At 37.0% G+C, this 12,960-nt stretch overlaps 6 non-coding genes across 6 annotated transcripts; all 6 read left to right on the top strand.

The window, feature by feature from the left end:
- The first annotated feature begins 1,911 nt into the window (after positions 1 to 1,911).
- Positions 1,912 to 1,983, top strand: TRNAA-UGC (transfer RNA alanine (anticodon UGC)). The gene has a single exon. It is a non-coding gene; the product is annotated as a tRNA-Ala (tRNA).
- Positions 1,984 to 3,918: 1,935 nt separating this feature from the next.
- TRNAA-UGC (transfer RNA alanine (anticodon UGC)) lies at positions 3,919 to 3,990 on the top strand. The gene has a single exon. It is a non-coding gene; the product is annotated as a tRNA-Ala (tRNA).
- Positions 3,991 to 4,839: 849 nt separating this feature from the next.
- On the top strand, positions 4,840 to 4,911 carry TRNAA-UGC (transfer RNA alanine (anticodon UGC)). Its single transcript has one exon. It is a non-coding gene; the product is annotated as a tRNA-Ala (tRNA).
- Positions 4,912 to 6,683: 1,772 nt separating this feature from the next.
- Positions 6,684 to 6,755, top strand: TRNAA-UGC (transfer RNA alanine (anticodon UGC)). The gene has a single exon. It is a non-coding gene; the product is annotated as a tRNA-Ala (tRNA).
- A 1,771-nt stretch (positions 6,756 to 8,526) lies between these two features.
- On the top strand, positions 8,527 to 8,598 carry TRNAA-UGC (transfer RNA alanine (anticodon UGC)). The gene has a single exon. It is a non-coding gene; the product is annotated as a tRNA-Ala (tRNA).
- An 850-nt stretch (positions 8,599 to 9,448) lies between these two features.
- TRNAA-UGC (transfer RNA alanine (anticodon UGC)) lies at positions 9,449 to 9,520 on the top strand. Its single transcript has one exon. It is a non-coding gene; the product is annotated as a tRNA-Ala (tRNA).
- Positions 9,521 to 12,960: the final 3,440 nt, after the last annotated feature.

Genomic DNA, 12,960 nt, shown 5'->3' with positions numbered 1-12,960 from the left:
AAAGTAGTAAATCTCTAGTGAAATGTAAAGCTGCAAACACTAGTGCATAAGAAAATAGCATCTCATACGGGATGTAGCTCAGTGGTAGAGCGCATGCCTTGCATGTATGAGGACCCGGTTTCAATCCCTGGCATCTCCATGTTTTGCAAAATACAGCTTTTTACCATATGTAAACTCTCTAGAAGAGCCACAGATAACAAGCAAACCAATAAAAGTACTCTACAGCAATAGTCAAAGTTGAATACAAATCATAAAAAATCAATCAAATATGATCATATTCAACATTGTCTTCATTCCATTTTTCTAAGTAAAGTTACAATTGAATGCCTATTGCCATTCTCCTACACTGAGGGAAAACATATGGTAAGTAGGAAATAGATTTTTTATTTTCAGTGGGAACTGAAGGCGACTACCCGAGCAAAGTTTAATAAAAGAGCGAGACAAATATTATAGCAAAACTAATTGATTAAGATTGAGAGACAAGTTCAAACACTTTGTGAACAAAAAGAGGATTGACATGGGCTTGGAGGGCAAGCACTTAATGAAATTTCAAAGCATGGAATGATGACAACATATCAACTCTAGATAGATTATCTGGTGAAGCATTAGCTAGCTAGCCCAAGAGGCAGTCATAGCATGCATCCTTTGTGCACTTCTACTAAGTTCTAACACTGATGACCAAACAGAATGTAAGAAAGCCCTCTAGTTAGCAAAACTTGATCAATATCCACACCATTCATTAGAAAAAGTAGGGTATTCTGATGATAAACCAGTCTCTGATGGAGAACTTTAAGAGCATTCCAATGTTCGGAATGGGCATCTCCTTGCATTCTCATCAGCCATGAAAACCATAAAGTCCTTGAAGTCAAGCATGGTATAATGGTTATACTTCCATACTCTAAGATGTCCCTAATAACACTGAAAAGTAGTAAATCTCCAGTGAAATGTAAAGCTGCAATCACTTTTGTATAAAAATATAGCAGCTCAGAGGGGATGTAGCTCAGTGGTGGAGCGCATGCTTTGCATGTATGAGTCCCCGGTTTCAATCCCTGGCTTCTCCATGTTTTGCAAAATACAGCTTTTTACCATATGTAAACTCTCTAGAAGAGCCACAGATAACAAGCAAACCAATAAAAGTACTCTACAGCAATAGTCAAAGTTGAATACAAATCATAAAAAATCAATCAAATATGATTATATTCAACATTGTCTTCATTCCATTTTTCAAAGTAAAGTTCCCATTGAATGCTTATTGCCATTCTCCTACACTGAGGGAAAACATATGGTAAGTAGGAAATAGATTTTTTATTTTCAGAGGGAACTGAAGGCGACTACCCGAGCAAAGTTTAATAAAAGAGCGAGACAAATAATATAGCAAAACTAATTGATTAAGATTGAGAGACAAGTTCAAACACTTTGTGAACAAAAAGAGGATGGACATGGGCTTGGAGGGCAAGCACTTAATGAAATTTAAAAGCATGGAATGATGACAACATATCAACTCTAGATAGATTGTCTGGTGAAGCATTAGCCAGCTAGCCCAAGAGGCAGTCATAGCATGCATCCTTTGTGCCCTTCTACTAAGTTCTGACACTGATGACCAAACAGAATGTAAGAAAGCCCTCTAGTTAGCAAAACTTGATCAATATCCACACCATTCATTAGAAAAAGTAGGGGATTCTGATGATAAACCAGTCTCTGATGGAGAACTTTAAGAGCATTCCAATGTTCGGAATGGGCATCTCCTTGCATTCTCATCAGCCATGAAAACCATAAAGTCCTTGAAGTCAAGCATGGTATAATGGTTATACTTCCATCCTCTAAGATGTCCCTAATACCACTGAAAAGTAGTTAATCTCTAGTGAAATGTAAAGCTGCAATCACTTTTGCATAAAAGAATAGCAACTCATAGGGGATGTATCTCAGTGGTAGAGCGCATGCTTTGCATGTATGAGGCCCCGTGTTCAATCCCCGGCATCTCCATGTTTTGCAAAATACAGCTTTTCATCATATGTAAACTCTCTAGAAGAGCCAAAGATAACAAGCAAACCCTTAAAAGTACTCCAAAGCAATAGTCAAAGTTGAATACAAATCATAAAAAATCAATCAAATATGATTATATTCATCAGCGTCTTCAATCCATTTTTCAAAGTAAAAATCCCATTGAATGCCTATTGCCATTCTCCTACACTGAGGGAAAACATATGGTAAGTAGGAAATAGATTTTTTTTTTTCAGTGGGAACTGAAGGCGACTACCTGAGCAAAGTTTAATAAAAGAGCGAGACAAATAATGTAGTAAAACTAATTGATTAAGATTGAGAGACAAGTTCAAACACTTTGTGAACAAAAAGAGCATGGACATGAACTTGGAGGGCAAGTACTTAATGAAATTTCAAAGCATGGAATGATGACAACATATCAACTCTAGATAGATTGTCTGGTGAAGCATTAGCTAGCTAGCCCAAGAGGCAGTCACAGCATGCATCCTTTGTGCCCTTCTACTAAGTTCTGACACTGATGACCAAACAGAATGTAAGAAAGCCCTCTAGTTAGCAAAACTTGATCAATATCCACACCATTCATTAGAAAAAGTAGGGTATTCTGATGATAAACCAGTCTCTGATGGAGAACTTTAAGAGCATTTCAATGTTCGGAATGGGAATCTCCTTGCATTCTCATCAGCCATGAAAACCATAAAGTCCTTGAAGTCCAGCAAGGTATAATGGTTATCCTTCCATCCTCTAAGACAGTGTTGGCTAACCTTGACACTCCAGCTGTTATGGAACTACATAACCCAGCATGCACTGCTGCAGTTTTGCTATTAGGGCATGATAAAACTGTGGCAGGGCATGCTGGAATATATAGTTCCACAACAGCTGGAGTGTCAAGGATAGCCAACACTTCTCTAAGTTGTCCCTAATAACACTGAAAAGTAGTAAATCTCTAGTGAAATGTAAAGCTGCAATCACTTGTGCATAAAAAAATAGCAGCTCATAGGGGATGTAGCTCAGAGGTAGAGCGCGTGCTTCGCATGTATCAGGCCCCGAGTTCAATCTCTGGCATCACCATGTTTTGCAAAATACAGCTTTTTACCATATGTAAACTCTCAAGAAAAACTAAAGATAACTAGCAAACCAATAAAAGTACTCTACAGCAATAGTCAAAGTTGAATACAAATCATAAAAAATCATTCAAATATGATTATATTCATCTTTGTCTTCATTCCATTTTTCAAAGTTAATTTCCCTTTGAATGCCTATTGCCATTCTCCTACACTGAGGGAAAAGATATGGTAAGTAGGAAATAGATTTTTTATTTTCAGTGGAACTGAAGGGGACTACTCGAGCAAAGTTTAATAAAAGAGCGAGACAAATAATATAGCAAAACTAATTGATTAAGATTGAGAGACAAGTTCAAACACTTTGTGAACAAAAAGAGGATGGACATGGGCTTGGAGGGCAAGCACTTAATGAAATTTCAAAGCATGGAATGATGACAACTTATCAACTCTACATAGATTGTCTGGTGAAGAATTAGCTAGCTAGCCCAAGAGGCAGTAATAGCATGCATCCTTTGTGCCATTCTGCTAATTTCTGACACTGATGACCAAAAAGAATGTAAGACAGCCCTCTAGTTAGCAAAACTTGATCAATATCCAAACCATTCATTAGTAAAAGTAGGGGATTCTGATGATAAACCAGTCTCCGATGGAGAAGTTTAAGAGCATTCCAATGTTCAGAATGGGCATCTACTTGCATTCTCATCAGCCATGAAAACCATGAAGTCCTTGAAGTCAAGCATGGTATAATGGTTATCCTTCCATCCTCTAAGATATCCCTAATAACACTGAAAAGTTGTAAATCTCTAGTGAAATGTAATGCTGCAATCACTTGTGCAAAAAAACATAGCAGCTCATAGGGGATGTATCTCAGTGGTAGAGCGCATGCTTTGCATGAATGAGGCCCCGGGTTCAATCCCCGGCATCTCCATTTTTCGCAAAATACAGCTTTTTACCATATGTAAACTCTCTAGAAAATCCAAAGATAACAAGCAAACCAATAAAAGTACTCTACAGCAATAGTCAAAGTTGAATACAAATCATAAAAAATCATTCAAATATGATTATATTCATCTTTGTCTTCATTCCATTTTTCAAAGTTAAGTTTCCTTTGAATGCCTATTGCCATTCTCCTACACTGAGGGAAAAGATATGGTAAGTAGGAAATAGATTTTTTATTTTCAGTGGAACTGAAGGGGACTACTCGAGCAAAGTTTAATAAAAGAGCGAGACAAATAATATAGCAAAACTAATTGATTAAGATTGAGAGACAAGTTCAAACACTTTGTGAACAAAAAGAGGATGGACATGGGCTTGGAGGGCAAGCACTTAATGAAATTTCAAAGCATGGAATGATGACAACTTATCAACTCTACATAGATTGTCTGGTGAAGCATTAGCTAGCTAGCCCAAGAGGCAGTAATAGCATGCATCCTTTGTGCCATTCTGCTAATTTCTGACACTGATGACCAAAAAGAATGTAAGACAGCCCTCTAGTTAGCAAAACTTGATCAATATCCAAACCATTCATTAGTAAAAGTAGGGGATTCTGATGATAAACCAGTCTCCGATGGAGAAGTTTAAGAGCATTCCAATGTTCAGAATGGGCATCTACTTGCATTCTCATCAGCCATGAAAACCATGAAGTCCTTGAAGTCAAGCATGCTATAATGGTTATCCTTCCATCCTCTAAGATATCCCTAATAACACTGAAAAGTTGTAAATCTCTAGTGAAATGTAAAGCTGCAATCACTTGTGCAAAAATACGTAGCAGCTCATAGGGGATGTATCTCAGTGGAAGAGCGCATGCTTTGCATGTATGAGGCCCCGGGTTCAATCCCCGGCATCTCCATTTTTCACAAAATACAGCTTTTTACCATATGTAAACTCTCTAGAAAATCCAAAGATAACAAGCAAACCAATAAAAGTACACTACAGCAATAGTCAAAGTTGAAAACAAATCATAAAAAATCAATCAAAAATGATTATATTCATCGTCGTCTTCATTCCATTTTTCAAAGTTAAGTTCCCATTGAATGCCTATTGCCATTCTCCTACACTGAGGGAAAACATATGGTAAGTAGGAAATAGATTTTCATTTTCATTGGGAACTGAAGGCGACAAACCGAGCAAAGTTTAATAAAAGAGCGAGACAAATAATAAAGCAAAACTAATTGATTAAGATTGAGAGACAAGTTCAAACACTTTGTGAACAAAAAGAGGATGGACATTGGCTTGGAGGGCAAGCACTTAATGAAATTTCAAAGCATGGAATGATGACAACATATCAACTCTAGATAGATTGTCTGGTGAAGCATTAGCTAGCAATGCCCAAGAGGCAGTCATAGCATGCAACCTTTGTGCCCTTCCGTTAAGTTCTGACACTGATGAACAAACAGATTGTAAAACAGCCCTCTAGTTAGCAAGACTTGATCAATATCCACACCATACATTAGTAAAAGTAGGGGATTCTGCTGATAAACCAGTCTCTGATGGAGAAGTTTAAGAGCATTCCAATGTTTGGAAAGGGCATCTACTTGCATTCCATTCAGCCATGAAAACCATAAAGTCCTTGAAGTCAAGCATGGTATAATGGTTATACTTCCATCTTCTAAGATATCCCTAATAACACTGAAAAGTAGTAAATCTCTAGTGAAATGTAAAGCTGCAAACACTAGTGCATAAGAAAATAGCATCTCATACGGGATGTAGCTCAGTGGTAGAGCGCATGCCTTGCATGTATGAGGACCCGGTTTCAATCCCTGGCATCTCCATGTTTTGCAAAATACAGCTTTTTACCATATGTAAACTCTCTAGAAGAGCCACAGATAACAAGCAAACCAATAAAAGTACTCTACAGCAATAGTCAAAGTTGAATACAAATCATAAAAAATCAATCAAATATGATCATATTCAACATTGTCTTCATTCCATTTTTCTAAGTAAAGTTACAATTGAATGCCTATTGCCATTCTCCTACACTGAGGGAAAACATATGGTAAGTAGGAAATAGATTTTTTATTTTCAGTGGGAACTGAAGGCGACTACCCGAGCAAAGTTTAATAAAAGAGCGAGACAAATATTATAGCAAAACTAATTGATTAAGATTGAGAGACAAGTTCAAACACTTTGTGAACAAAAAGAGGATTGACATGGGCTTGGAGGGCAAGCACTTAATGAAATTTCAAAGCATGGAATGATGACAACATATCAACTCTAGATAGATTATCTGGTGAAGCATTAGCTAGCTAGCCCAAGAGGCAGTCATAGCATGCATCCTTTGTGCACTTCTACTAAGTTCTAACACTGATGACCAAACAGAATGTAAGAAAGCCCTCTAGTTAGCAAAACTTGATCAATATCCACACCATTCATTAGAAAAAGTAGGGTATTCTGATGATAAACCAGTCTCTGATGGAGAACTTTAAGAGCATTCCAATGTTCGGAATGGGCATCTCCTTGCATTCTCATCAGCCATGAAAACCATAAAGTCCTTGAAGTCAAGCATGGTATAATGGTTATACTTCCATACTCTAAGATGTCCCTAATAACACTGAAAAGTAGTAAATCTCCAGTGAAATGTAAAGCTGCAATCACTTTTGTATAAAAATATAGCAGCTCAGAGGGGATGTAGCTCAGTGGTAGAGCGCATGCTTTGCATGTATGAGTCCCCGGTTTCAATCCCTGGCTTCTCCATGTTTTGCAAAATACAGCTTTTTACCATATGTAAACTCTCTAGAAGAGCCACAGATAACAAGCAAACCAATAAAAGTACTCTACAGCAATAGTCAAAGTTGAATACAAATCATAAAAAATCAATCAAATATGATTATATTCAACATTGTCTTCATTCCATTTTTCAAAGTAAAGTTCCCATTGAATGCTTATTGCCATTCTCCTACACTGAGGGAAAACATATGGTAAGTAGGAAATAGATTTTTTATTTTCAGAGGGAACTGAAGGCGACTACCCGAGCAAAGTTTAATAAAAGAGCGAGACAAATATTAGAGCAAAACTAATTGATTAAGATTGAGAGACAAGTTCAAACACTTTGTGAACAAAAAGAGGATGGACATGGGCTTGGAGGGCAAGCACTTAATGAAATTTAAAAGCATGGAATGATGACAACATATCAACTCTAGATAGATTGTCTGGTGAAGCATTAGCCAGCTAGCCCAAGAGGCAGTCATAGCATGCATCCTTTGTGCCCTTCTACTAAGTTCTGACACTGATGACCAAACAGAATGTAAGAAAGCCCTCTAGTTAGCAAAACTTGATCAATATCCACACCATTCATTAGAAAAAGTAGGGGATTCTGATGATAAACCAGTCTCTGATGGAGAACTTTAAGAGCATTCCAATGTTCGGAATGGGCATCTCCTTGCATTTTCATCAGCCATGAAAACCATAAAGTCCTTGAAGTCAAGCATGGTATAATGGTTATACTTCCATCCTCTAAGATGTCCCTAATAACACTGAAAAGTAGTAAATCTCTAGTGAAATGTATAGCTGCAATCACTTTTGTATAAAAATATAGCAGCTCATAGGGGATGTAGCTCAGTGGTAGAGCACATGCCTTGCATGTATGAGACCCCGGTTTCATTCCCCGGAATCTCTATTTTTTACAAAATACAGCTTTGTACCATATGTAAACTCTCTAGAAGAGCCACAGATAACAAGCAAACCAATAAAAGTACTCTACAGCAATAGTCAAAGTTGAATACAAATCATAAAAAATCAATCAAATATGATTATATTCAACATCGTCTTCATTCCATTTTTCAAAGTAAAGTTCCCATTGAATGCCTATTGCCATTCTCCTCCACTGAGGGAAAACATATGGTAAGTAGGAAATAGATTTTTTATTTTCAGTGGGAACTGAAGGCGACTACCCGAGCAAAGTTTAATAAAAGAGCGAGACAAATAATATAGCAAAACTAATTGATAAAGATTGAGAGACAAGTTCAAACACTTTATGAACAAAAAGAGGATGGACATGGGCTTGGAGGGCAAGCACTTAATGAAATTTCAAAGCATGGAATGATGACAACATATCAACTCTAGATAGATTGTCTGGTGAAGCATTAGCCAGCTAGCCCAAGAGGCAGTCATAGCATGCATCCTTTGTGCCCTTCTACTAAGTTCTGACACTGATGACCAAATAGAATGTAAGAAAGCCCTCTAGTTAGCAAAACTTGATCAATATCCACACCATTAATTACTAAAAGTAGGGGATTCTGATGATAAACCAGTCTCTGATGGAGAACTTTAAGAGCATTCCAATGTTCGGAATGGGCATCTACTTGCATTCTCATCAGACATGAAAACCATAAATTCCTTGAAGTCAAGCATGGTATAATGGTTATATTCCATCCTCTAAGATATCCCTAATAACACTGAAAAGTAGTAAACCTCTAGTGAAATGTAAAGCTGCAATCACTTTTGCATAAAAATATAGCAGCTCATAGGGGATGTAGCTCAGTGGTAGAGCGCATGCTTTGCATGTATGAGGCCCTGGGTTCAATCCCTGGCATCTCCATGTTTTGCAAAATATAGCTTTTTACCATATGTAAACTCTCTAGAAGAGCCACAGATAACAAGCACACCAATAAAAGTACTCTACAGCAATAGTCAAAGTTGAATACAAATCATAAAAAATCAATCAAATATGATTATATTCAACATCGTCTTCATTCCATTTTTCAAAGTAAAGTTCCCATTGAATGCTTATTGCCATTCTCCTACACTGAGGGAAAACATATGGTAAGTATAAAATAGATTTTTTAATTTCAGTTGGAACTGAAGGCGACTACCTGAGCAAAGTTTAATAAAAGAGCGAGACAAATAATATAGCAAAACTAATTGATTAAGATTGAGAGACAAGTTCAAACACTTTGTGAACAAAAAGAGGATGGACATGAACTTGGAGGGCAAGCACTTAATGAAATTTCAAAGCATGGAATGATGACAACATATCAACTCTAGATAGATTGTCTGGTGAAGCATTAGCTAGCTAGCCCAAGAGGCTATCATAGCATGCATCCTCTGTGCCCTTCTACTAAGTTCTGACACTGATGACCAAACAGAATGTAAGAAAGCCCTCTAGTTAGCAAAACTTGATCAATATCAACACCATTCATTAGAAAAAGTAGGGTATTCTAATGATAAACCAGTCTCTGATGGAGAACTTTAAGAGCATTCCAATGTTCGGAATGGGCATCTCCTTGCATTCTCATCAGCCATGAAAACCATAAAGTCCTTGAAGTCAAGCATGGTATAATGGTTATACTTCCATCCTCTAAGATGTCCCTAATAACACTGAAAAGTAGTAAATCTCTAGTGAAATGTAAAGCTGCAATAACTTTTGTATAAAAATATAGCAACTCTTAGGGGATGTAGCTCAGTGGTAGAGGGCATGCTTTGCATGTATGAGGCCCTGGGTTCAATCCCCGACATTTCCATGTTTTGTAAAATACAGCTTTTTACCATATGTAAACTCTCTAGAAGAGCCACAGATAACAAGCAAACCAATAAAAGTACTCTACAGCAATAGTCAAAGTTGAATACAAATCATAAAAAATCAATCAAATATGATTATATTCAACACCGTCTTCATTCCATTTTTCAAAGTAAAGTTCCCATTGAATGCTTATTGCCATTCTCCTACACTGAGGGAAAACATATGGTAAGTAGGCAATAGATTTTTTATTTTCAGTGGGAACTGAAGGCGACTACCTGAGCAAAGTTTAATAAAAGAGCAAGACAAATAATGTAGTAAAACTAATTGATTAAGATTGAGAGACAAGTTCAAACACTTTGTGAACAAAAAGAGGATGGACATGAACTTGGAGGGGAAGTACTTAATGAAATTTCAAAGCATGGAATGATGACAACATATCAACTCTAGATAGATTGTCTGGTGAAGCATTAGCTAGCTAGCCCAAGAGGCAGTTACAGCATGCATCCTTTGTGCCCTTCTACTAAGTTCTGACACTGATGACCAAACAGAATGTAAGAAAGCCCTCTAGTTAGCAAAACTTGATCAATATCCACACCATTCATTAGAAAAAGTAGGGTATTCTGATGATAAACCAGTCTCTGATGGAGAACTTTAAGAGCATTTCAATGTTCGGAATGGGAATCTCCTTGCATTCTCATCAGCCATGAAAACCATAAAGTCCTTGAAGTCAAGCATGGTATAATGGTTATACTTCCATCCTCTAAGATATTCCCTAATAACACTGAAAAGTAGTAAATCTCTAGTGAAATGTAAAGCTGCAATAACTTTTGTATAAAAATATAGCAGCTGTTATGGGATGTATCTCACTGGTAGAGCGCATGCTTTGCGTGTGTGAGGCCCCGGGTTCAATCCCCAGCATCTCCATGTTTTGTAAAATACAGCTTTTTACCATATGTAAACTCTCTAGAAGAGCCACAGATAACAAGCAAACCAATAAAAGTACTCTACTGCAATAGTCAAAGTTGAATACAAATCATAAAAAATCAATCAAATATGATTATATTCAACATCGTCTTCATTCCATTTTTCAAAGTAAAGTTCCCATTGAATGCCTATAGCCATTCTCCTCCACTGAGGGAAAACATATGGTAAGTAGGAAATAGATTTTTTATTTTCAGTGGGAACTGAGGGCGACTACCTGAGCAAAGTTTAATAAAAGAGCAAGACAAATAATATAGTAAAACTAATTGATTAAGATTGAGAGACAAGTTCAAACACTTTGTGAACAAAAAGAGGATGGACATTGGCTTGGAGGGCAAGCACTTAATGAAATTTCAAAGCATGGAATGATGACAACATATCAACTCTAGATAGATTGTCTGGTGAAGCATTAGCTAGCAATGCCCAAGAGGCAGTCATAGCATGCAACCTTTGTGCCCTTCCGCTAAGTTCTGACACTGATGACCAAACAGATTGTAAAACAGCCCTCTAGTTAGCAAGACTTGATCAATATCCACACCATACATTAGTAAAAGTAGGGGATTCTGATGATAAACCAGTCTCTGATGGAGAAGTTTAAGAGCATTCCAATGTTCGGAAAGGGCATCTACTTGCATTCCATTCAGCCATGAAAACCATAAAGTCCTTGAAGTCAAGCATGGTATAATGGTTATACTTCCATCTTCTAAGATATCCCTAATAACACTGAAAAGTAGTAAATCTCTAGTGAAATGTAAAGCTGCAAACACTAGTGCATAAGAAAATAGCATCTCATACGGGATGTAGCTCAGTGGTAGAGCGCATGCCTTGCATGTATGAGGACCCGGTTTCAATCCCTGGCATCTCCATGTTTTGCAAAATACAGCTTTTTACCATATGTAAACTCTCTAGAAGAGCCACAGATAACAAGCAAACCAATAAAAGTACTCTACAGCAATAGTCAAAGTTGAATACAAATCATAAAAAATCAATCAAATATGATCATATTCAACATTGTCTTCATTCCATTTTTCAAAGTAAAGTTACAATTGAATGCCTATTGCCATTCTCCTACACTGAGGGAAAACATATGGTAAGTAGGAAATAGATTTTTTATTTTCAGTGGGAACTGAAGGCGACTACCCGAGCAAAGTTTAATAAAAGAGCGAGACAAATATTATAGCAAAACTAATTGATTAAGATTGAGAGACAAGTTCAAACACTTTGTGAACAAAAAGAGGATGGACATGGGCTTGGAGGGCAAGCACTTAATGAAATTTCAAAGCATGGAATGATGACAACATATCAACTCTAGATAGATTATCTGGTGAAACATTAGCTAGCTAGCCCAAGAGGCAGTCATAGCATGCATCCTTTGTGCACTTCTACTAAGTTCTAACACTGATGACCAAACAGAATGTAAGAAAGCCCTCTAGTTAGCAAAACTTGATCAATATCCACACCATTCATTAGAAAAAGTAGGGTATTCTGATGATAAACCAGTCTCTGATGGAGAACTTTAAGAGCATTCCAATGTTCGGAATGGGCATCTCCTTGCATTCTCATCAGCCAGGAAAACCATAAAGTCCTTGAAGTCAAGCATGGTATAATGGTTATACTTCCATACTCTAAGATGTCCCTAATAACACTGAAAAGTAGTAAATCTCCAGTGAAATGTAAAGCTGCAATCACTTTTGTATAAAAATATAGCAGCTCATAGGGGATGTAGCTCAGTGGTAGAGCGCATGCTTTGCATTTATGAGTCCCCGGTTTCAATCCCTGGCTTCTCCATGTTTTGCAAAATACAGCTTTTTACCATATGTAAACTCTCTAGAAGAGCCACAGATAACAAGCAAACCAATAAAAGTACTCTACAGCAATAGTCAAAGTTGAATACAAATCATAAAAAATCAATCAAATATGATTATATTCAACATTGTCTTCATTCCATTTTTCAAAGTAAAGTTCCCATTGAATGCTTATTGCCATTCTCCTACAATGAGGGAAAACATATTGTAAGTAGGAAATAGATTTTTTATTTTCAGAGGGAACTGAAGGCGACTACCCGAGCAAAGTTTAATAAAAGAGCGAGACAAATATTAGAGTAAAACTAATTGATTAAGATTGAGAGACAAGTTCAAACACTTTGTGAACAAAAAGAGGATGGACATGGGCTTGGAGGGCAAGCACTTAATGAAATTTAAAAGCATGGAATGATGACAACATATCAACTCTAGATAGATTGTCTGGTGAAGCATTAGCCAGCTAGCCCAAGAGGCAGTCATAGCATGCATCCTTTGTGCCCTTCTACTAAGTTCTGACACTGATGACCAAACAGAATGTAAGAAAGCCCTCTAGTTAGCAAAACTTGATCAATATCCACACCATTCATTAGAAAAAGTAGGGGATTCTGATGATAAACCAGTCTCTGATGGAGAACTTTAAGAGAATTCCAATGTTCGG

This window comes from Taudactylus pleione, unplaced genomic scaffold (assembly GCF_031769625.1).
Source record: "Taudactylus pleione unplaced genomic scaffold, aTauple2 ptg000070l, whole genome shotgun sequence".
Classification (NCBI taxonomy): domain Eukaryota; kingdom Metazoa; phylum Chordata; class Amphibia; order Anura; family Myobatrachidae; genus Taudactylus; species Taudactylus pleione.
The sequence above is the reverse complement of the archived record's forward strand: the minus strand, read 5'-3'. Positions and strand labels throughout refer to the sequence as shown.